Below are 22,692 nucleotides of genomic sequence, written 5' to 3'. Positions count from 1 at the left end.
TGTCCTGGAAGTAGCTCTATAGACCTGGCTGGCCTCGAACCCACAGATCCACTTGAGTGCTGGGATTAAAAGCAAACACCACCACCACCCAGTAAGTACTTGTATCAAAGGACAAGTTGCAGGACTCGGTTCTCACACCATGTGGAATCCAGGGTCTGAACTCAGGTCTTCAGGCTTGACAGCAAGTGACTAGGCCCAGGGCAAAGACACACCCTCAGCATGCCTACCTGATAGTCAGCACTGAAGCTAACTGTCACCCATCCCACCCGAGGGGTCCCAGACCAGAAGCCAGGCCCGCTCTTGAGAAGTTACAAGTATCTGGGAGGTCTGTCTCGAACTGCGTGTTCCCAGACAATTCAGCCACTCGAAAGCACTGTGTACCTGCGATATCCCGACCGTGGGAAGGGAGGGCCCTGGGTAAGCTCAACACAGGAAACACCAGGGCTGCACTAGCGCTGCACAGCAGGGTGGGGTGCGGTCCAGCTCACTGAATTCTGCACCTGTTGGCCACTCTGTTGGTACCGCCAGACTTCAGTCACCTCACTGCTGAACAACTGGTCAAGAACACCCAAGTGCAGGCCAACTGTAGCCAAGTACAGCCATGTGACTCTTACTTTGTGTCAAACCAGCCATCTCTTCCCACAGGAAGGGGAGGGAAGAGTTGCTATGGAAACGCCCCAGGGGAAGGGAAGGGCCTGGCACACATTCTGGCAATAATCCCAGGTGAAGACCACACAAGTGGCAGGTGGTCCGCCCAGCACACAGCACCAGAGGAATCCCTACTCAGAGTCAGGTTACACCTGGTTCTTTATTTATAGTCTACAGCCCCTGCTCAGAGCTCCCAAGGTCTTTCAGTCAGCTATAACCCACTGAACACAACTCCAGAAGGAAACTGTAGCCATTAGGAACCCCCAAATTACTTATCTTTCCCCCAAAGCCTGTGGTATTTGGGTCCTGGCCCAGCCTGCACCCACCTGGCTCCCCTGCCTGCCAGCTGGTTTTCACCGCACAGGCCAGAAGCACTGGCTACGAGTGGGCTTTTAATCGGCTCCAGATAGCTGCCCATCTTCTCCTCATCCACACACCCTTCCAATCTCCCCCAGCCTGCGAGCCAGGATGGCAGGAAGCAAGCCTGGGCAGGCACTGCCTGTCACTCAGGAAGCTACTGAGGCCTGCTGGGCAGGTCAGGGCCCAGGGCCCCACAGCCTGACTCACACCTGGGTCTGTGGGACAGGACTGGCCCAGATCCTCCGGGTCCTGGCTGGGAGCGTGGCCCAGCCTGGCTCCCAGCCACAGCTGTCTGCTGCCGTCTGTTCTTTTGTGTAGGTGACAAGCTCTTTTTATCTCCAAACAAAATCTAATCTGGAACTTCAATACCACACGGGAAACTGGAAGAAACTGCAGGTGCTTTGCCCAGCCTGTGACCCTCCGGTCCCACGGCAGCCACCTTAGGCAATCCCAAAGGGCCCAGAAGCTCTGTGCAAAGAGAAAATGACGCTTTTAGCCAGATGAAGGGGGGGAAATCCTCATGAAGACAGCTATAAAGAAAGAAGTAGTAAGGACAAGCCATTTAGAAATCTAAGTAAGTATGCACACTTTAGCACGTGATCTAAAGATAGCAGAGGCCCAGGCTAGGCAGGAACAAAAGCCAACAAAGACACTGACACCCAGGCCACGCCTCTCCAGACAGGGCCCGCCTGTCCAGCAGGTTTCGGCTGTCTGTCCTTCACAGGGTCTGGCTCCCCACACACTATTTCATCAAAAGCCATTTCCGGGTAACAGGATTAATTTCACTCTGCATTTGGGTATAAGCCAGCATCAGATGACCAGCCAGGCAATCTGGGATGGGCTATGGCTGGTGGGGAGAAGCAACAGCTGGGCACTCAGGCTGATCATGTCAGTCGTGGGCATTCCTGGGCACCAGGCACCCCCCTGGGCACTCACGTGCCCCGGACTTTATCCAACACCCTTTTTAGAAGATACCCATGTCAGCCTGTTTGACAGGAGAGCGTTCGTGTCCAGTTGTCACGACAGAAAGATCTTGTCAAAGGTCAAAGGGTCAAGGGCATAGACGCAAGGCTGTGGCAGATGGATTCTGACAACCGTCACCCCAGGCGCTGCACTGGCCGCCTGCAAGGTGACAGCACTGGATGAGGAACCCCAAAACAGAGCTCTAATCCACACCCTGGCTTCATAGCCAGGCTTTTCCTCAGGGAAAGCCCATTCTTTACAAGGCCTCCCTGACGCTAGTACGTCTACGGCCTGCCTTCTCAGTCTTCACCCTCAGGATCATGAACAGCATCACCCACACTGATGAGGACCTCTGCCAGCTCAGCACAGTGGCCGCCTGGAGAAGTCATACAGTGAGTGCAGCCAAGGCCACGGCTGAGAGGCACCCACAGAAAAAGGAGGAAGACAGGCTCTGTATGGAAGGGGTTGGGGGGGCAGCCATGACCAGACAAGATGGCAAAACCATGACCTGCCCAGAAAGAGAGCAGGTAAGCAAACAATCCAGGAAACACCTACAGGGACCAGGAACACAGTCATTAAGATTCCTCAGCAGGGTCGGCAGGCTGGCTAGGTCATGCGCTGGTCTGAATGAGAAATGTCCCTATAGGTTCACATATTTAAACAAAGCAGTGCCTCACTTGGTACTGCTAGGATAGTGGTTCTCAATCTGTGGGTTGTGACCCTTTGGGGGTCACACATCAGATATTTAAATTACAATTCAAAACAGTAGCAAAATTACAGCTATGAAATAACAACAAAATAATTTTGTGGTTGTGGTCACAACACAAGAAGCTGTATTAAAGGGTTGCAGCAAAAAGGTGGTGGCACATGCCTGCAATTCCAGCATTCGGGAGGCAGAGGCAGGCAGATCTCTGAGTTTGAGGCCAGTCTGGTCTACAGAGCAAATTCCAAGACAGCCAAGCCTTCACAGAGAAAACCCTGTCTTGAATAAACAAACAAACAAAGATCCCATTGTTTATTTCAGACACTTAAATGCTCCAGACCCTGGACCATTTGGTGCAGTGGAACAGACACACGGAGCAGCCATCTGGTACGCCATCAGCAGGAAGTCCCCTAACTTCTTATACACAAGGCCAGACAACAAGTAACATTCAGCTGCAATGTTGAACTGCTTGGCCCTGCCCAATGCATCACTATGGCGTGTAAGTATCACAAATAACAATAACAAACACAGGGAGCAGAAAATCCTCATCCACAAAAGCAGGTGCTAGGCTGAACACAGGGCTATAGCTTTCTGCCCTTTGGTGCACAGGTCAAAGAGGGAAATGAAGATGAACCCCAGACAGAAGGCGACAGACACAGCAGGATGGGCCAGTCTCCTTGTGTTGTCTCTAGGGCCTTACTCAGCAAGAGTGAAACCCCTGCATTAGAAAGGCAGGAATGAGCGAGCGATCCCTCAGCAGCTGAGTGAACACTGCTCTTAAGAAGGACTGGAACTCAATTCCCAACAGTCACGGCAGGCGGTTCACAACCACCTCTAACTCCAGCTCTGGAGAAGCTAACACTCTGCAGGCCTCTATAGGCACTGTGCTCATGTGCAAACCCTCAAGACCCACACACAAACACACACAGACATACACTTGATTTAAAAAATAAAATTGGGAGCCTGGCGGTGGTGGTGCATCCTTTAATCTCGGCGCTCGGGAGCAGAGGTGGGCAGATCTCTGTGAGTTAGAGGCCAGCCTGGTCTACAGAGCAAGATTCAAGACTCAGGACAGCTGGGGCTGCAAAGGAACACTGTCTCAAGGAAAAAAAAAGCTTCAAAATAAACGTGAGGAAACAGGTCTATCTGGGGATCCTAATGAGCCAGGATTTATTACAGGATATCAGATACCACAGAGGACGCCAAGCCCAAAGACGCACCAAAAACTAAAAAAAGAAAGGAAGCCTCTTCCCAGGCCCAATCCTCCAGCACTTAGTTCACAAGCCTTTTCCGCATGCCTGACCACACATCGATCTCCATTCCTGATCCTCAGGCTCCTTCCTCCATCAGGACCACAGTGCGGATAGCAGACAGCTCATGCTGAGAGTGGCCCACTCACCTTCCGGGCCATCGGCCGGCTGACTGCACAACACAGTGCCTGAAACTTCTCCCCAGTCACATTTCTGAAACACAGCGTTTGCAACCTGCTCCACCCCACACCAGAGTCTCAGAGAGTACGTAAAGGATGAAAGGTCAGAGGACAGCTGAGTGACAGAAGACCTGCCTAGCCAGCACAAGGCTGGATGTGGAGCATAGCGCACGCGCGCGCGCGCACACACACACACACACACACACACACACACACTTCTGTTTTAAGGAACAAAAAAGAGCTGGGTGGTGATCTACAAAGTCCAGCACTAAGGCTGAAGCAGGAGGATGTAGAGTTTCAGGCCAACCTCGGGCTACACGGAGCATAAAGACCACACACAAGCCAGGTCTCGCTCTCCGGGGGGTTCTAGATGCACAGCAGAAGCCGAGACCGGTTTGTCTGGACTGTAGCACCCACCCCGCAGACTTCTCAGCAGCTCTCTCCAGACTCTTGTGTAGCCACCGAGGCCTCCATTTCCCCACCTTGGGGCTCCTGCCTGTGCTGGGTAGACTTGCTCCAGCTACCCAGCCCTGTCTCCATAACCGGGGACCTGTCCCCACACTCATGTACACCTTCAGAAATCATGAGACGCAGGTTGCGATTGCACAGCCCCTATGAGCCCTCGGAAGCCTGTGTGCTGTAATTCTCCGGCGTCCCTTGAGATCAGCGGTCCACCGTGACTGCATCTTAAACACCATCCAACTGCCCCAGTTTCAAGGCTCCTACATGAGGGGAATATGGACAACAAGCATGGACGCTCACCGCTCTGCCTGGGTTTCTTTCCATAACATCGTTTGTTTTTTGTTTTTTTTTTTAACTAACAAATGAAACGCACACTTGATATAGCTTTAAATTTTTCATGCATGCATGTGGTTAGCACTCACATAAAAAGCCAAGCATGGCTGTACATGCCTGTAATTCCAGGACCAGGAACTCACTCACAAGCCACCCTAACCCAAATTTCTGGATCCTTGAGACCCTGACTCAAGGCCCTAAGGCAAAGAATGAAAGATTTTTTTTTTAGCCCTGCAGCACAGGTGCCGCACAATTGTGTGCACGCACCACACAAATGCATAACAGACACAGACACAAACACTTAATTCAGGGAAGCCGCTCCCAGGCACAAGGCCTCATCTCTCACTTCCAGGCAACGGTCCGCCTGGATTCTCAGGAACCCTCCCATGATGTCAATGACCTGCTTCCAGTTACTGCTCTCTGGTCTACTATGGTTTGGGTTCCCATTGCAAGGGTTCAATGAGGGCTGGCTGTAGTGCAGCAGCAGAGTGCTTGCCCAGAACACACAAGACCCTAAGTTAAATTCCAAGCACAGAAAGAAAAAAAAATTAAAAAAAAAAAAAATCCAAGGAACTGGGCAGTGGTGGTGCATGCCTTTAATACTAGCACTCAGGAGGCAGAGGCGGGTGGAACTCTGAGTTCAAGGCCAGCCTAGTCTACAAAGTGAGTTACAGGACAGCCAAAACTGTTACACAGAGAAACCCTGCCTCGAAACACAAACACAAATAATTTCTGGAGAAGAAAACCATCATCCATAAAGCTCACAAAGCATTGCACCCAAGTTCTAAACAAATTTGCACTGTGTGTGCGCACGCGCGCACATGCGAATGGGAAATTGGAGAAACACTCAGCGGCTGCCATCCGGCCAGCTGCAGCTGTCCCCGAGCGGCCCAGCTGTGACTGTTTACACCGAGAGCCTCTCTGTGGCTGACGTCACCCAGAGCAAGCTGGAGTTTGGGCAGCCAGGAATGGGGTTTGTGGGCCTCGGGCAGGAAGCAACTTTCTCTAGCCTGTCCAGTCACTGCTTCCTCAGTTCAACCCAACCCAGGAGTGCTCCCATGATGCCCCAGGAACAGCCTGGCTGCTCTGCTAACTTTCACCTCACGGAGGTAAAGTGGAGCCTCTGGCAGGGAACAAATCCCCTACAAAGGCTTCTCTGCCAGAACACGGGCATGAGAGGAGCCAGGGAGATGGGGACAGATGGCGACTTCAGAGTCAGTGGCCAGGTGACATGCCAACACCCCAAATGAACACAGAGCCTGTGCTACAGAGACTTCGACTGCTATCCACCTAGGGCTCTCCTTAGGGGGCGGTGTAGACGTTATAGGAGACTGTTACAATGACTTCCTTCTGGGACCAGAATGCTCAGTGGCAGGAGATCCTCTCATAGTCAGAGCCACGACCGGAGGGGAAATGCAGAGGAGGCATCAGAGAGACAACTTCACAGAAACACGCCAATGTCTATGTCATCTACACGTGTGCACACATCTACAGAACGGCCACTAGTCGCATAGTCCTCTTCTGCGGGACTCCGAAAAACACCATCCAGACCCCCAGGGGTGTTCTGCTCAAGGACCACGCACTCTTCTAGAACCCTTCAAAATGAGAATGAGTAAAGAACCTGAAATTGAGGGGCAATTCTGGCAGCAGCAAACTGACGTGCGACACGGTGAGGGCTGCAGAGGGGACTGTCTTATTACTCTCAGAAGGAGCACCCCGGGGTGCCAGGAAGTGGTGACTAACTCTGAAAGGAAGAGGACCAAACAAGTATGTCAGCCAGATTCCCCACTGGGTAAACAGGCTAAGAAAGGCCCAAAGACATGGGGGCTGGACAGAGTGCTGAGCCAAAAAGGAAGCCAGGAGGACCTACCACCTGTGTCCTCTCCCCATGTCCCAGCAACGCAGGAATCCACCCCAGCAAAATAATCACCCTCTCCCTCTCTCTCAAGTGTAAAGAAACCAAAGTTAAAAATTCAAAGAAAAAAATTCAAGAAAAATCCCCAGAGTTAAGAAATCAGAGACGAATGAAGAAAAAACACACGACGCACATAAAATCCCAGATGTTAGGAGAAAGGTAAGAACTGTTTTCTCGGTCTGTCTCCACCCACTAGCCCCCCTTAGAATGAAAGGAAGCAATGAATCCCAGCCTGGGACAGTTTCTGACTATGGAAACCGGCCTGGGTGGGGTGATGGGCTGGGGTGATGGATTGAATGGGAAAGAGAAAGTGAGCTGAGTCGCAGAGCCCACCTCCCTCTGAGCCCTGGCTGGGAGGCACTGACATCACACCCCTGCAGCCATGACTGCCTCGCCCCCCATGGCCCACCCTTGAACTCACCCTGCAGCAGCATTCGGGCAGGTGACAAATCCAACAGTCAGCAGATGGGAGGAAAAAACACTTTCTAGACTCATACACAAGACCCACAGGTTCCTTCACCCCCTCAGGTGTGTAGGGTGCCCTCTAGTCAAACACCAGCCAACTTCACCAAGCCATTTCTGTCCAGCCCAATGACGGACTCAGTCCCTAGGTTTCAGTGACAAATCAGAGCGCTAAGTCCCCAAGGGCAGAAGCACTGGGCCAGTGAACCCCTCAGTGGCCTGCTTCTGGACTTAACCTTTCTCACATGAAAAACATCCTCACTGTCTAAGACAGTTGCTGCCTTTGGATGCTGGAGTCTCTGAAAATGACACACACATAGGATCTAGAAAATACGGGCTCAAAAGACAAAGACAGGCTCCAGGGTGACAGCCACAACACACCTGGCAAGACAGCAGCAGCACTGCGGGGAAAGAGCCCAGCCAAGACCAGGACAGGGGCTCCAGGGTGCTAATGCCCCTAGGTAGCAAAGCCTTGATGCCATCTCCACCTCCCGGCCCAAGACAGCACTACTGGAGATGGCAGAACCTTTAAGAAGTGGGGCTTAACAGCTGGTCCTCAGATCAAATGAGCCACACCCGTAAAAGGACTGTGGGGCCCTAGTCTCCCCATCCTTAAGACAGGATCTCCAAACAGCCCTGGCTGTCCTGGAACTCACTATGTAGACCAAGGTGGTCTCAAACTCAGAGATCCGCCTGCCTCTGCCTCCCACTTTCCCAGTGGGATTAAAGGTGTGCGCCACCAGGCCCAGCTTTCCTCTCTCTTTCCACTCCCTGGTAGGTAGGTAAGGAGTGGAGAGTCACACACTCCCAGCAACGAGGCCGGTTTGTCACAGGGTCATGGACAAGGTCATGGACTGGAAGTTGAAAAACTGAGGGCCAAAGTAAGGCTTTCTCCTTGTTAAGTAACTCACCACAGGTATGTTAGAGTCCAGGGAGATGGCCAGCACATGGGCAGAGTAACTCACCACAGGTATGTATGTTACAGTCCAGGGAGACGGCCAGCACACGGGCAGAGGCAGATTATCTGAAGGTGTGCCGTCTGTTTCTAGGCTCCTTCCCATCACCTTGCCGGCCTGTATCTTTTGCCTGTATGTCAACACTCACATTACTGTCGCTTTGGTGAAATCTCCATACCTGGTGAGACAGTTCCTCAGCTAGGTTCTTCAGGAATGCCCTGATTATTCTTGGCTTTTTGCATTTTCAAAGAAATTTGAGAAATCGCTTTGTCTATTTCCAAACAAATGTCAACAGGAGAAGAAAAGCCTGCTGGGACTGTCCCTGGAATTACATGAATCTAGAGATCAGTTTAGGCAGAAATTACACCCTTAAAGGACCCACAAGCTGGTAAGCATGTGAAGTCATGACAGTTCCCACACTGCCAGCACTGTGCTAACCAAGCCGCGACTGGAAATGCACCTGCACCACCGCCACAGCCCTGCCTATGACTGACAGAACGCGTGCATGCACACACACACAAACACACACACACACACATCCGAGACTGTAGAAGCCTCGTGCTCTGGAACAGCTAAACGGAAATAGGCCAGATGCCCATCACTGCTACAGTGGGCAAGCTCTGTATTCACAGAACCAAACCTATTAAGAAGCGAGAACAAATACATACAAAGCTAATGGATGAAACCCACAAAGGTGGGGAACAATCCACACACAAAAAATGTAACCGACATGAACCTAATATGCAGAGCAATTTAAAGATAGAAGTCATAAACACAAGAGAGAAAAAATATACTTAAGTTTCCACAGCCTGGTACATAGAGCCCACTCAAAATGGTACAAAGCAGAGCACAGACATGTTCAGACAGGAGCCCTCGCAGATTCGAAGGAAAGTCCCAAATTCAGAAAAGCAAATAAGATCTCCAACCACAGAGCCTAAAATAACGAAATAGAAGCCAGGTATGATGCCCATGCCTATCTATGATCCTAGCACTAAGGAGACTGAAGCAGCAGAATTGCTATTAGTTCCAGGCCAGTCTGGGTTACAAGAAAGACCTGTCTAAATAAATAAGGAAAGAGAAGAATGCCCCAGCCAGGCGGTGGTGGTGCAGGCCTTTAGTCCCAGCACGGAGAGGCGGGAGCAGGCAGATCTCTAAGTCCAAGGCCAGCCTGGTCTACAGAGTTCCAGGATAGCCAGGGCTACACAGAAAAACCCTGTCAAGGAAAACAAAAATTTTTAAAAAGCTGGGCTGGAGAGATGGCTCAGCGGTTAAGAGCATTGCCTGCTCTTCCAAAGGTCCTGAGTTCAATTCCCAGCAACCACATGGTGGCTCACAACCATCTGTAATGAGATCTGGTGCCCTCTTCTGGCCTGCGGGTAAACATGTAGACAACACTCTGCATATATAAAAAAAATAACTCTTTAAAAAAAAAAAAAAAAAAATTTTTAAAAAGCCCAGGCTGCTCCCACCAGGGAGATGGTCTGTCTCAACCCACTCCTAGGCTCACTTACTGTAAGAGCCTTTATCTGCTTCCCTGGGAAACTATTTCTTAGATGACTAGAGAATATCATTAGGAGATGGACACCCAATTACTAAGATAATTTAGTAACTTTCTATATCTACAGAATAAAAGTTGAAGCCAGGACTCAGGTGTGGCTCAGGGGTAGATTGCTAACATGCAGGATACCAGACCTAAATTCAAACCTGAGAGCAAAAACAAAAAAACTTTTGTGGCTTTAAAAAAAAATTTTTTTCCAGATAGCTACAGTGATGGTATGCACACTAATCCCAGCACTCAGGAGGCAGAGGCAGGCAATCTCTGTGAGTTCCTGGCCAGGCTGGTCTACAAAGCAAACTCCAGACCAGCCAGGGACACACATTGAGACCCTGTCTCAAAAGACATGATTTTTATTAAGCTTTATCTATTTATTATTTTTGGTGTGGTGTGTTTGTGCGCGCGCGCACGCGCATGTGCACCAAAGGACAACCAGTGGGAATGGGCTCTTTTCCACCCACGGCCCGGCTCCTGGACAGCATCCACACCTTACACACTTGGACCAGTACTTGTGCACCACCTGACATTCCTACGAACCACAATTTATTTATTTGTTTGTTTATTGTCTTTTTGGGATGGGTTGTCTGTGCAGCCCTGGCCATCCAGCAATTTGCCCTGTAGACCAGGCTGGCGTCAAACTCAGAGATCCAGCTAGCTCTGCCTCCAGGATGCTGAGATTTAAAGTTAAAGGTAAGGACCACCACCACCTGCCGAGCAATGAAACACATTTTAAACTTGTGTTCACAGTACTGAAGAAGGCAGGAGAGGGTGGGGAGTGGCACTAAGAATTCTGGGGATGATGCAAAGCACAGTCCACTCAAAACAAAGCAAAACCTCAAATTCTTTCTGCATCGCAGACTGCTGTGGAAGAGGCAGAAGCTGGCAATGGTGACTGCCATGAGACGCCCCAAGGGGTCGGATGTAGAGGCACACACCTATAATCTCAGCACTGCAGAGTAGGACCCAAGAACTGCTTAGAGTTTGAATCCAGCCAGGGTTCTACAGTGAGATTAAAAAAAAAAAATAAAAAATACAAAAAAATCCCTAAGGAGACTCCTCAGCAGGCCACTTGAGCTCCGTCTAACTTGAGTGAGGCCCCACCTACCAGGCTGGCTGAACACTTCTGACTGCACAGGGCAACTCAAAGGGCTGTGGAGGTGGCTGTCCTCAGAGCCAAGGTGGCAGTGCCCAAACAGCCCCCACAAGGTCTCCCTTCTCTTAAAAGAAAGGGTCTCACTGATCCCCAAAGGGTTATATAGGGAATCCACACAGTGGGCTCCCCAGCAGACAAGACCAGGTCAGAAGGAACAAAGATGGAGAAAACTCACTATAAGGGCCAGCCATTCCCCAAGGGTGCTGATGGGTCCAGCAAACTACAAGCCCTGATATACTTGATCCTACTCATTCATGTGACACCACAGCCAGGGATGGAGAGGGGGCTCTGCGGGTGAGAGCAGGTGCTGCTCTTGCAGAGGACCAGGTTTGAGTCTCAGCACCCACAAGGCAGCTTACAGCTTTCTTTAACACCAGTCCCAGAACAATCCAACATCACCTTCTGGCCTCCTTGGGTTCTGCACGCACGTGATACACAGGCTTAAATGCAGGCAAGATACATATACAAAAACAAAAATAAACAGCTGGGCGGTGGTGGCACACGCCTTTAATCCCAGCACTCAAGAGAGGCAGAGGCAGGTGGATCTCTGTGAGTTTAAGGCCAGCCTGGTTCCAGGACAGCAGGATTGCCCCATAGAGAAACCCTGTCTTAAAAAATAACCAATAAATAAATGAGTCTTTAAAAGGAAATACTATGCCAGGTGGTGGTGGCATATGCCTTTAATCCCAGAACCTGTAAGGCAGAGGCAGGAGGACCTCTGTGAGTTCAAGACCAGCCTGGTCTATGGAGCAAGTTCTAGGACAGCCAGGGCTGTTAAATACTGAGAAACCCTGTCTAATAAATAAATAAATAAATAAATAAATAAATAAATAAATAAATAAATAAATAAATAAATAAATGGCACACACCAAAAAAAAAGAAAAAAAGAAAAAAAAAAAGAAAACACCACACAGCCAGGTTTGGTGACACGTGCCCTTAATCCCAGCACTGGGGAGGCAGAGGCACATCTCTGAGTTCAAGGCCGGCCTGGTCTACAGAGTTTCAGAACAGCCAGGGCTGCACAGAGAAACCCTGTCTCGGAAGAGGAAAAAGGAAGAAACATCACATCGTTTGCTCATACGCATTTATCCCACAAACAACTCCCCATCACAGCTGCCTGAACCAAAAAAATCTTATCCTAACCAGTCTACAGCTTGGAGACTCGGCCCACCCTGTTCCATTCCCTGGGCCTTGAGCTGAGGTCTCAGGAGTGCAGGGCTCTTCAGCTAATTAAATCTCTGCTTTGTTCCCAGTCAGCTTCGCCAGCCCAGCTCCATGATCCACCCAGGATGCAGAGCAGCACAGAGGCCTCTTCCCCAGGGAGCCACGTCTGACAGGCATTTTGCATACAGGCAGGCAGGAGCATGCCAGGTGTCATGGGCACAGAACAGCCTTGTTGGGGGCTGCTCTCAGGACAGGCCTCCTCTGGCCGTGAGGAGGACCAGCAGGGAGGAAGCAGTGACTTTCACTTTCTACTTCCCATGCTATACAAGTGCTTAGACTTTGGTCACAAGCCTGGATGTTTACTGATGCCTTGTTTTGGGGGCATCGGTGTTTTGAAGTACAAAATGCAGAACCCACGCCACATAACACCGCTGGGTGGCCTGGTTTCCACTCTGCACCAGTGCAGTGCCACAGCTGGGGAAATGAGGCAGCTGCATCCTCACACAGCAGCAGAGAAACTGAGTCTCCCAGAACTAACAGGCCCTGTGTCCACAGCCTACAGCAGGTGGGCGAGAAGGCTACGAGAAGGGCCGTGGCACAGCCAGAGGCGGGGCCTCAGAACCGCCTTCACTTCCTCTCCAAGAGAAAAAGACCCTACCAAGAGGCCAGCCAGTGGTCAAACACCCCTACTGGCTGGAAAAGACAATGACAGTGGAATTCTTGGAGATATGAGTGGCAGAAAGACCCCAGGGCACCTGCTTCCCAGCAAGGCAAATGTTAATTAAGGGGTCTGAGCCCTGGAGGAAAAGGTGTGGGTGGCTGCTGGATCCCGGTCTAAGCACAATTAGAAGCCTCAGCATCTAGTAAACAGATGAGTCCCAAGTGTGCAGCCTGCCTACTCCAAACCCCTGGGCCCTCCTTGAGTGCTGAGTTCAGGCCATTAATAGCTCTGTTTATTGAGAGCCCGCTTGCCTCGTGCCAGGTGCCTTATAAACACTTAGGTACGTGACCTTCCACATCCTCTCCTCCTGTCTGGAAGGAAGGAGCTGCTGCAGCATTCTAGAGCCAAGCAGAGCAGAGCAAAAGGATTAAACAACCAGGCGCAGGCCATCGGCTTAAAGTACTCTGGACTTGAAGGTAGTGCACCCCAAAGTAGATCTTGCACCCACCACAGAGGACACAGGCGGGGTGCGGCCATGCCTCTTCTCCAGTAAACTCCTGAGTTTGAGTTCACAGAAGCAGCAGCAGAGACGACAGCACTGACATCTGAAAGGCCTCCTCTGGGCACACTGCAGCCCAGTCCCTAGCCCCCGACTCCCCACTGCTCCAGGCCTTACCACATCTGCTTCTCCAGTCACTCTATGCTTGGTGTGGTAAAGTCACAACCATGTCAAGAGCGTCCTCGGGTTCCTAATGAATCCAAGGCCAACCTAAGCAACACAAGACCCTGTCTCAAAAAAATAAAATACAGGGCTGGAAAGATGGCTCAGTGGTTGAGAGCATTGGCTGTTCTTCCAGAGGTCCTGAGTTCAATTCCCAGCAACCACATGGTGGCATACAACCATCTGTAATGAGATCTGATGTTCTCTTCTGCTCTGTAGGTATATATGGAGACAGAATCCTGTATACATAATGAATAAATAAATCTAAAAATAAATAAGTAAATAAAATACAGAGGCTCAGCAGGTAAAGGTACTTCCTGTCAAACTGACAACTCCAGTTTAATCAGGGACCTACACGGTAGAAGAGAACCAACTCCTGTAAGTTGTCCTCTAACCTCCACACGTGCACAGTGACATCCATGTGCACACACATGTACACACACACAAAAAAATATATATATATAATTTGTTTTGTTTTTATTCCAGACCAGGTTTCTCTGTGTAGCCCTGGCTACACTCAAACTCACAGATCTGCCTGTCTCTGCCTCCAGGATCATCTTTCTTCTTAGGCCCCACTGCACCCTCTCCCAGCCACACAGGGGTCCTCACCTGAGCCACCACCAGAACAGCTCCTGCCACCACCAGAGCAGCTCCTACCGTGGCCCTGCACAAGAGACCCACATCCACAATTCAGTTCTGAGCAACAGAGCAGCAGCTCGCAGTCTCTGGCCCTACTACCCCGACTCCAGAGGCCTTGCACTGAGACCACCACCTCACGCCTACTAGATACCAACAGAAAGGGTCGCGCAAAGGGCAAATTAGGGTTCTTAACAAGACGCTGCAGCCAACCCGCTCACAGGCTATTTAACATACACCACGCTTCTGAAGAAGCTGTCCTCCATACGTGCACCATGGCACATTCCCTTATGCTTGCACACACTGAGACACAATTTTTGAGACAGGATCTCACTATGTAGTCGTGGCTGGCCTGAAACTCACAGCGTTCCACCTGCCTCTACTTCCCCAGTGCTGGTGTTAAAGGTGTGCACAACCATACTCGACTATGAACCTAAATTGGCCTTGAATGGTGTGTACTGGCTGGTTTTGTGTGACAACTTGAACCAAGCCAGAGTCATCAGGGGAAGAAGTCTCAGCCTCCTTGAGATCCTTACTTAATGATCAACGGGGGAGGGCCCAGACCATGGTGGTGGGCCACCCCTGGGCTGGTTGTCCCCAGTTCTTTAAAGATGCAAAGTCAGTAAGCAGCACCCCTCCATGGCCTCTGTACCAGTTCCTGCCTCTAGGATCCTGCCCGTTTGAGTTCCTGTCCTGACTTCCTTCAGTGACAGCAATGTTGAAGTATAAGCCAAATAAACCCTCCCCAACTTGAAAACTCTAAGACAACTGGCAATCCTCCTGCCTCCACTTCCCAAGTACCAAGGTTACAGTGAGTGCTGCCATCTTAGTTCGGCTTTTATTACACTTTTGATAAATTGGTTTCTTTTTTTCTTTTTTTTAGATTTATTTAATTTATTTTATTTATTTATTTATTTACTTATTTACTTATTATGTATACAATGTTCTGTTTGTGTGTATGCCTGCAGGCCAGAAGAGAGCACCAGACAGATGGTTGTGAGCCACCATGTGGTTGCTGGGAATTGAACTCAGGACCTTTGGAAGAGCAGGCAATGCTCTTAACCTCTGAGCCATCTCTCCAGTCCCTATAAATTGATTTCTTTTAAAAAAAAAAAATTACTTTTGCCGGCTGAGTGCTGGTATTAAAGGCACGAGCCACCGCACCTAGCTTAATCTATGTATTTACAGGTGTGGTGGCATATGAGCCTTTAACTCAGCACTCGGAGCAGAGGCAGGTGGACCTCTGTGCAGTCAAAGTAGCCTGGTCTACACAAGCAGTTGCCTGGGACAACCAGTGAGACCTCTTTTTAAAATAAATAAGCCTACTGGGAATATCTGGGCCATGGGATTGAGTTATTTTTGTTTGTTTTTTTATATATACTTGTTCATTTTTTAAAAACTTAATAAGGGCCAGGCAGTGGTGGTGCACACCTTTAATCCCAGCACTCTGGAGGCAGAGGCAAGTGGATCTCTGTGAGTTCAAGGCCAGCCTGGTCTACAGGCGCTAGTTCCAGGACAGGCACCAAAGCACCAAAGCCACAGAGAAACCTTGGCCAAAAAAAAAAAAAAAAAAAAAAACAGGACCTGATGTGAGCTCACCTACATCTCTGCACCCCGCTGCACCCCAGCACCACCCCTCCCCATTTGTTTTCTAAGTCTTTCCCCAAGCCCATCAACAGGGCCAACTGTAAACAGCATGCGCTTCTCTGTGCTCACTCACTTTTTCCTTCTTTTGTTTAAATCAGTATTGCATGCACACGTACGTACTTTTGTAATTAATTTATTGGGGAAACAAACACCAGAAAATGTCGTATTTTGTCTCCAAACACCCCTGCTCTCCCTAGTGACTTCTAAACACTGAGCCCATTCAGGTCACCCAGGCAGGAGGGACCCGGTCCCTCCCAGACAGGCCTGTATTTTCTGTCCTTGTGGGAACAGAGCTGTTCTTTAAGCTCTGGACGGTCTGTAAACACCACCTGCCCAAAAAGCCCCGTGGAACACAAAGAGACCTGAGAAAGGGCGCTGGCCACAGATCCCTTCTCCTATCCAATCATCTGTACAAAGCCAAGACCCAATGCATGCTGGGAGGTGGAGCACTTACAGAATGTCCATATTCAAAGGGCCTCAGTACCAATCTCAACATAAAACACCCCGGGGCCTCAGCGTACTACTTCCAAGTGGGTGCATATTTCAATTCTGCCAAACTCCAGACCACCACCCCAACTTTCCCAGGCTGACTTGAGCCTGACTCTGGTGGCCTCTCGTGAGACCCTCTTACACAATCCTCTAGCTCATCACACTTAAAGGTGATGAGAGTGCATTTACACAGGAAACAACAGCACACACCCAGGGTAGCTGTGCACTACAGAGAAATGGATGAAGAAAATGTAGTACATGTGCACGCAGGAAAGTGTGAGGGGAGGGGTGGAGCAGCCACTCGTGTGTGTGTGTTTGTGTGTGTGTGTGTTGATCAAGAGGACAACTCTGGAGGCTTGGTTCTCTCCTAGTTTTACCTGGATTTGAACTCAGGTCCTCAGGCCTGCACTGTCAGGTGGCACGCACCTTTACGTGCTGGGCCATCTGGCCATCTTATTGTTTGTTTTTAAGGCAGGGTCTGGCTCTGCAGCCCAGACTACACTGAAATTCTTTTTTTTTTTTTTTTTTTTTGGTTTTTGAGACAAGGTTTCTCTGTGGTTTTGGAGCCTGTCCTGGAACTAGCTCTTGTAGACCAGGCTGGTCTCGAACTCACAGAGATCCGCCTGCCTCTGCCTCCCGAGTGCTGGGATTAAAGGCGTGCGCCACCACCGCCCGGCTTACACTGAAATTCTTGATCCTCGTGTCTCAGCCTCAGAAAGCTCTGAAACACTACAACATGGAATGAGCCTTGCGAGCGTGCTAATAAAGTAGGCCAGGAATAAAATGAACTGTGGGGTATCCTGTTTATACAAGGTGCCCAGAACGGCCAAACTCAGACACAAAGCAGGCTGGCAGCGGTCTGACGATGCAGGGAGGATGAGGAAGTGTCAATGGAAAGCCTTTCGGTTCAGGACGAGGGGCCTGGAGATGGCTGGTAGTGAGTGTGTGTGTGTCCCTGTCACCAGACCTCATGCCACTGACCTGGACACTCACAATGAATTTTTAGCACAATAAAAACTGCTTGGGGGCTGAGATGGTTGTGTGTAGAGTGCCTGCTGCACAGGCATGAAAAGCATAAAAGCTAAGCGAGCTTGGCGGTCCACCTGCACAAGGTAGCTCGATTAGCCAGATCGGTGAGTTCTGGGTTCAGTGGCTGTGCCGCCACACATACGGTGGAGAGCGATCCAGGAAAACAGCAAACTCAACTGCAAGCCTCCACGAGCATGCGCACATCCATGCACATACGCATACACTGTACCCACACACACACAAAATAAAACAATTGTTAAAAGTGAGATAAGGAAAAGCAGAACCAAGATGGTAGCACACACTGTAATCTCAGTACCTGGGAAGAGGAGGCAGGCAGGTTGCCAAGTCGAGGCCCTCTGGGACTGCAAGGTGGCCAGTACCTTTAATCACCAGCACTCAGGCAGTGGAAAAGGCAAAATCTCTGTGAAATTTGGGGATTTCTGTTGTTGTTTGTTTTGGTTTGGTTTTTGTATTTTCAAGACAGGGTTTCTTCTCTGTATAACCCTGGCTATCCTGGAAATCGCTTTGTAGACCAGGCTGGCCATGCTCTAAGAGATCTGCCTGGCATTAAAGAGATCTGCTGGGATTAAAGGCTTATACCACCATGCCTAGTTCTGTGAGTTTGAAGCCAGCCAGGACTACACTGCTTATTCCAGGCTTCATCAGAGTGCTACAAAGAGAGACTCTCTCAAACAGAAACCACTACCCACCCCATCCCTCCCCTCCCCTGGGGAGGCGGTGGCTCACAACTTCAATCCGAACACACCAAAAAAAGAAAGTAATAACAGGTTGGGGCGGTCCCCAAAGTCTCTTGGGAGGGGCTTCCTGCCATACCGCCAGAACAATTGGAGGTTTGAGACAAGTGCCCTGTCTACACTCCATCCAGTCTGTGATGAAGCCCTTGAACCAGGGACTGGAGAGATGGGGAAGCATTAAGATCGGCTCCCAGCCCCCACGTCAGGCTGCTAACAATCACCTGTAATTCCAACTCCAGGGCACCCAACACCCTTTTCTGAACTCTGCGAGCACTGCAGTCCTGTACACATACCCACATGAACATAATTAAACAAAATAAACCTTAAAAATCCAGATAGAGCCACCCAGAACCTGAGGAAGAGGAAGGTCGGACTAAAAACTCTAGAAGAAAACCAGAACAGTCCTCACACCCTTTGACCTCAGAAATCTCACTGCAGGAGTGATAGCTAGAGATGATAAGAACAGAGAGGAATGTCTTGGGGGTGGGGGAGTGAGTAACAACCAAATTGCCTAACAAATTGCAAGATTAAATAAATCACGGCAGATGCATGAAATACAACACTCATAGGAAGAACCAAGCTGTCACTGTGCACAGTGTATGTGGAATGTTCTGGGTGTAAGGATGCCAATATATTTCTGTTCGTTCTCCAGTCTAGGGCCGAGGAGAGATGGTTTGCATTCCTATTTCCTCATTAATCCTCTTCAGTCTTTTCTTTTTTCCTCAGGAATTTCACTTTAATCATAGGGTATGGAAACGCTATTTTAAAGGGCCTTACACAACGGCAGGGAAAGAAGTGGCCACGGAGTATCTGATGCAGGATGGGAGAACTGAAAACGTAATCAACTCGGCTTCTCCCAACACCTCAGCTTCTCCTGCACCACAGAGAAAGGAGGTAATGGTCCGGAAGGAGGGATAGAGGACCAAGGCTGGCTGCAGAGAGGCACAGAGGAAAACACTTCAGACAATAGGTACACAATCGAAGTGGACTTCACCCTGCGTGACCAGCCACCCCCACTGCATGAGCCACTTCACAGGTCAGCATTGCTACAGCACTGGAGAAGGTCTGGGAATCACGTTTCTCAGCTAGCACAGGATTAAAAAAAAGTGCAGTTGAGAACAAAGCTCAAGCGAGGCTTCCGACTCAAGTCACCAAGGCAAACACCCTCCTGGCACACAGATTTCCCACAGGCCTGCTGGTGCAAACAGTGGCATCACCTGCGGTGAGACCCAGGTTTGCCAGCTCCCAGGTGAGGAGGCCAAAGGGGGCCCTGTGAGACCTAAAGGCTCATCGTAAACAATATTCCTGCTCTGGAAAGCTGACCACGCTTCTCCATGGTTTCCAGCACCACACAACACAGGCCATGTGTGGCCCCATCCAAATGATCCCCAAATAATAAAACACTAATAAACACTGAGGTGCGAGAGATGGCTCCTGGGAAGGATGACCAACACCAACGACAACCTAAGGAGAGAAACCAACTCCCACAGGTTGCCCTAGGACCACCACTAGGGTACCATGGACATGAACAGACACACACAATAAATACAAATGACTATGATTCAGAAAAAAAATGGCCTTAGACTTACTAAGTCCTGCCATTGCATACAATATTCATTTCAAAACCAAAAGTAACAAGCTCACAGTACAAAACCCAACGGCGTCTGCTGGCCATTTTCTTCCTTCCTTCTTTTTCTAAGAGAAATTTTTTTTTTTTTTTGGGGGGGTTTTCGAGACAGGGTTTCTCTGTGGCTTTGGAGCCTGTCCTGGAACTAGCTCTTGTAGACCAGGCTGGTCTCGAACTCACAGAGATTCACCTGCCACTGCCTCCCAAGTGCTGGGATTAAAGGCGTGCGCCACCACCGCCCGGCGAGAAAAATGTTTTAAGGTCTGCTTTGGGCAGGCCCTATTAATACCTGCTAGCCTGTAACATGATCCAGACATGTGACAGCACAGGAGCCTCAGTATGCAATTCAGAAAGACATGCACTGGTCCTCCCTGCCTATTCCGGTTTAAAATAGAAGCAAACACCAAAATGCTCGATCTTAAATGGTAGAACAAACAATGGGAATGGTAATCAACCCACAGCCATTGGCAATGTGAGCTGGTACTCTGTGTAAGGAAAGAGGAAAACCTTAACGTATAATAAAATAATCTTTCAGAGAAAAGGTGGTGGGGTGTGTGTGTGTGTGTGTGTGTGTGTGTGTGCATCAAACTGGATGGAGGACAGTTAAGAGGCCAAACAAAAATCCCTCAGCAAAGCCCAAGGCTCAGGAGCCAGTTCTGACCGGCCAGTCCAGAAACTCCGCTTTCCAAGGTTTTGACTGTAAATGCCCTGAGATTTCCCCTCACCCATTCCAAGCCAGTGAAGAGTGCAGAGGACTAGGGCAGGCCCCACCAGGGTGCCGGCACAAGCAGCACAAGGAATTCAAGTTCCCCAGGAATTCAAGTCTTGGAGGCAGGGACAGCAGACTCTGTCTTCCCTGACACAGAAGGCTAGGACCAGACCAGTGAAGGAGGCCAAACACAGACCAGCCGAAAGGCAGGGGAATAAAGGGCCTGGAGGGGGCATGGAAGTTCCTTAAACAAGATGATTAAGCCAAACCGAGTGAGACAATCCCCCCACCCCCTCCCGGATGCAAGTCACTGTTTATCCAAAGGGAACCAAGGAGTTACTCAGGGCTAGTCCAAGAGGCAAGCTAGGCCTCACCACTAAGGGGGACAAATACTGGTTCCCTCCCACCCTCCGTGTATTATCCTCGTCCTTCCAGGGTCTCCCAGCCGCCTCGGAATCTGGCTGGGCTCCCTCAGTCTTCTAAACCAGCCCACTGCTTTTAGGCACTAAGGTAATAAAGAGACTATCAAAACGGGGTCACCACCGCAGAAGACACAACAGAAGGACAAAAGCAAGGAATTAAAAGGGACCAACACAACCAAGGAACCACAAGAACATGCATGCGTACCACCTTCCCACAGATGGACACGCTCTGCTGTTGAATCTTACCTGCGGCTCCCACGAGATGCACGAGCAGCTGTAATTATTCCCATTTTATAGATGCAAGAGCTGGGGCTCAGAGACTTAAGTAACTCAAGGGTACCTGAGCAGGGCTCCAAAGGCTCACTTGCCTGAACAAGCTGAAGGCTCCCAAACAATTACTTGCCTATCCCCAAGGAGGGTAGTTACCTTCCCAGGGTTCCAGCCCACTGAAACCCGGCTACCACTAGAGAGGCAGCAGGCTCTTGTGGGCTACACATGCCTTCCCAAGCTCATTCCCCACAGAAGCCCACACTGACCAAGCACCTAAATAACGTGGGTATTTTGTTAGGTTTTCACGATGTGGCCAGGCTGACCTGGAACTCCTACACCACCCAATGTTCTGCATCCCTTCTCCAATGTCGCCACTCCAAAGTCAGCACCTGTGGCACGCTTAGGCATGGATGACACCACAAGTGGCCAACCTTCTATCCTACGTTGACAACACCGTAACCATTGAGCACCGACCGCATGACAAACCCAAGTCATGTCTCCCTGGGTTTGGAGGTGGTGGCAGCAGGTATCCCATTCTACAGCCCGTACCCCTCAGATCCCAGCTTGCGGCACGACGGTGCAGACATTATAATACGAGCCCCTGCAGTTGTACTGCCACGAAAAGACGCCAAGGCTTCAAACGGACGGACTGAAAGCCCAAAGGAGATGTATAAAATAGACAACACACCGAAAATACACGCTAACCTTTCCAGGAAAGAAAACCGTAGGTAAATTTTAACTGTGCTGCAAAAGACAGACGTTTATAAAGGCTTCTCCCAGGCAGCCATTTAGCAAATGACACACTCCGGAGAGCATCGGCGCCCCCCTTCTCCCACTTCCTTCAAGCTCACCATTGCCTGGAGGGGCGGGGGACACCTATTCTTGCCTAACAGTGGGTTTCATCTCCCCATGATATTTACAAAGAAAGGAAAGCAGCGTCCACTTTTGTGCAGGCAGAACCTCTCCAAAGAGGCCCACCACCTCAACAGGGGCTGCGTTTCTCTCTTAAAAGGTAGGCGAAGAAAAAAACAAAAAAAACCCCATCAATCTAGCAGGCCCCGAGCAGCGACATCCTGTTTATTAACAAACATTTTTAGCTGCGGCTCCGGGTGCCCTGAAAACACCACCCCACTTCCCGCAGCCGAACCCACCCGAGCCGGGGCGGCGCTCGGCCTGCGGTTCCGGGCGGCCTCGGGGTCCCGCGTCTCCCGCCTCGGCTTACGAGGCCGCTGTCCCCGGGTGCAGGAGAGCCCTCCGCGGACCCCGACCGCGATCCGATCCCGGCCCCGCCCGGCCCGCCGTCCTCCCGCCCTGGCCGCGGACACACAACAATGGCGAGCTGCAGAGCGCCGACCAGGCCGCAGCCCCGAGCCCGCCGCAGCGCACGGCAGTGGAGACAAAGCGCAGCCCCGGCCCCGGCCCACCTGGTCTGCGTCCGCGAGCGACGGGCCCGGGCGATGGCGGTCGGGCGGCGGCCGGGCGCGGGGGCGGCGGATGGCGGCGGATTGCGCGGCGGCGGCGCGGGGCTCGGCGCTCTGCGCTCCTGCCTCCTCCCGCTCCTCGGCGCTCGCTGGAGCCTCGGCGCTGTGGCTCGCCGCCGCCTCCCGCCCGCGCTCGGCTCCC

At 50.6% G+C, this 22,692-nt stretch overlaps 1 protein-coding gene across 10 annotated transcripts in view; it reads right to left on the bottom strand.

The window, feature by feature from the left end:
• The window catches only part of Prrc2b (proline rich coiled-coil 2B), an 80,061-nt gene extending 57,369 nt beyond the window's left edge, over nt 1-22,692 (bottom strand). For 6 of the 10 annotated variants that reach the window (XM_057754709.1, XM_057754716.1, XM_057754714.1 and 3 more), the window contains exon 1: nt 22,494-22,692. The gene's annotated coding sequence lies outside the window, so the exon portion shown is untranslated. Of the gene's footprint in view, nt 1-21,045; nt 21,066-21,774; nt 21,898-22,220; nt 22,457-22,493 lie in introns of those variants that run through there. The other 4 variants (XM_057754719.1, XM_057754710.1, XM_057754712.1 and 1 more) reach the window with 4 other exon arrangements.

The sequence above is a fragment of the Chionomys nivalis genome, chromosome 22 (assembly GCF_950005125.1).
Source record: "Chionomys nivalis chromosome 22, mChiNiv1.1, whole genome shotgun sequence".
NCBI lineage: Eukaryota > Metazoa > Chordata > Mammalia > Rodentia > Cricetidae > Chionomys > Chionomys nivalis.
This window is presented reverse-complemented; position numbering and strand designations above follow the sequence as displayed.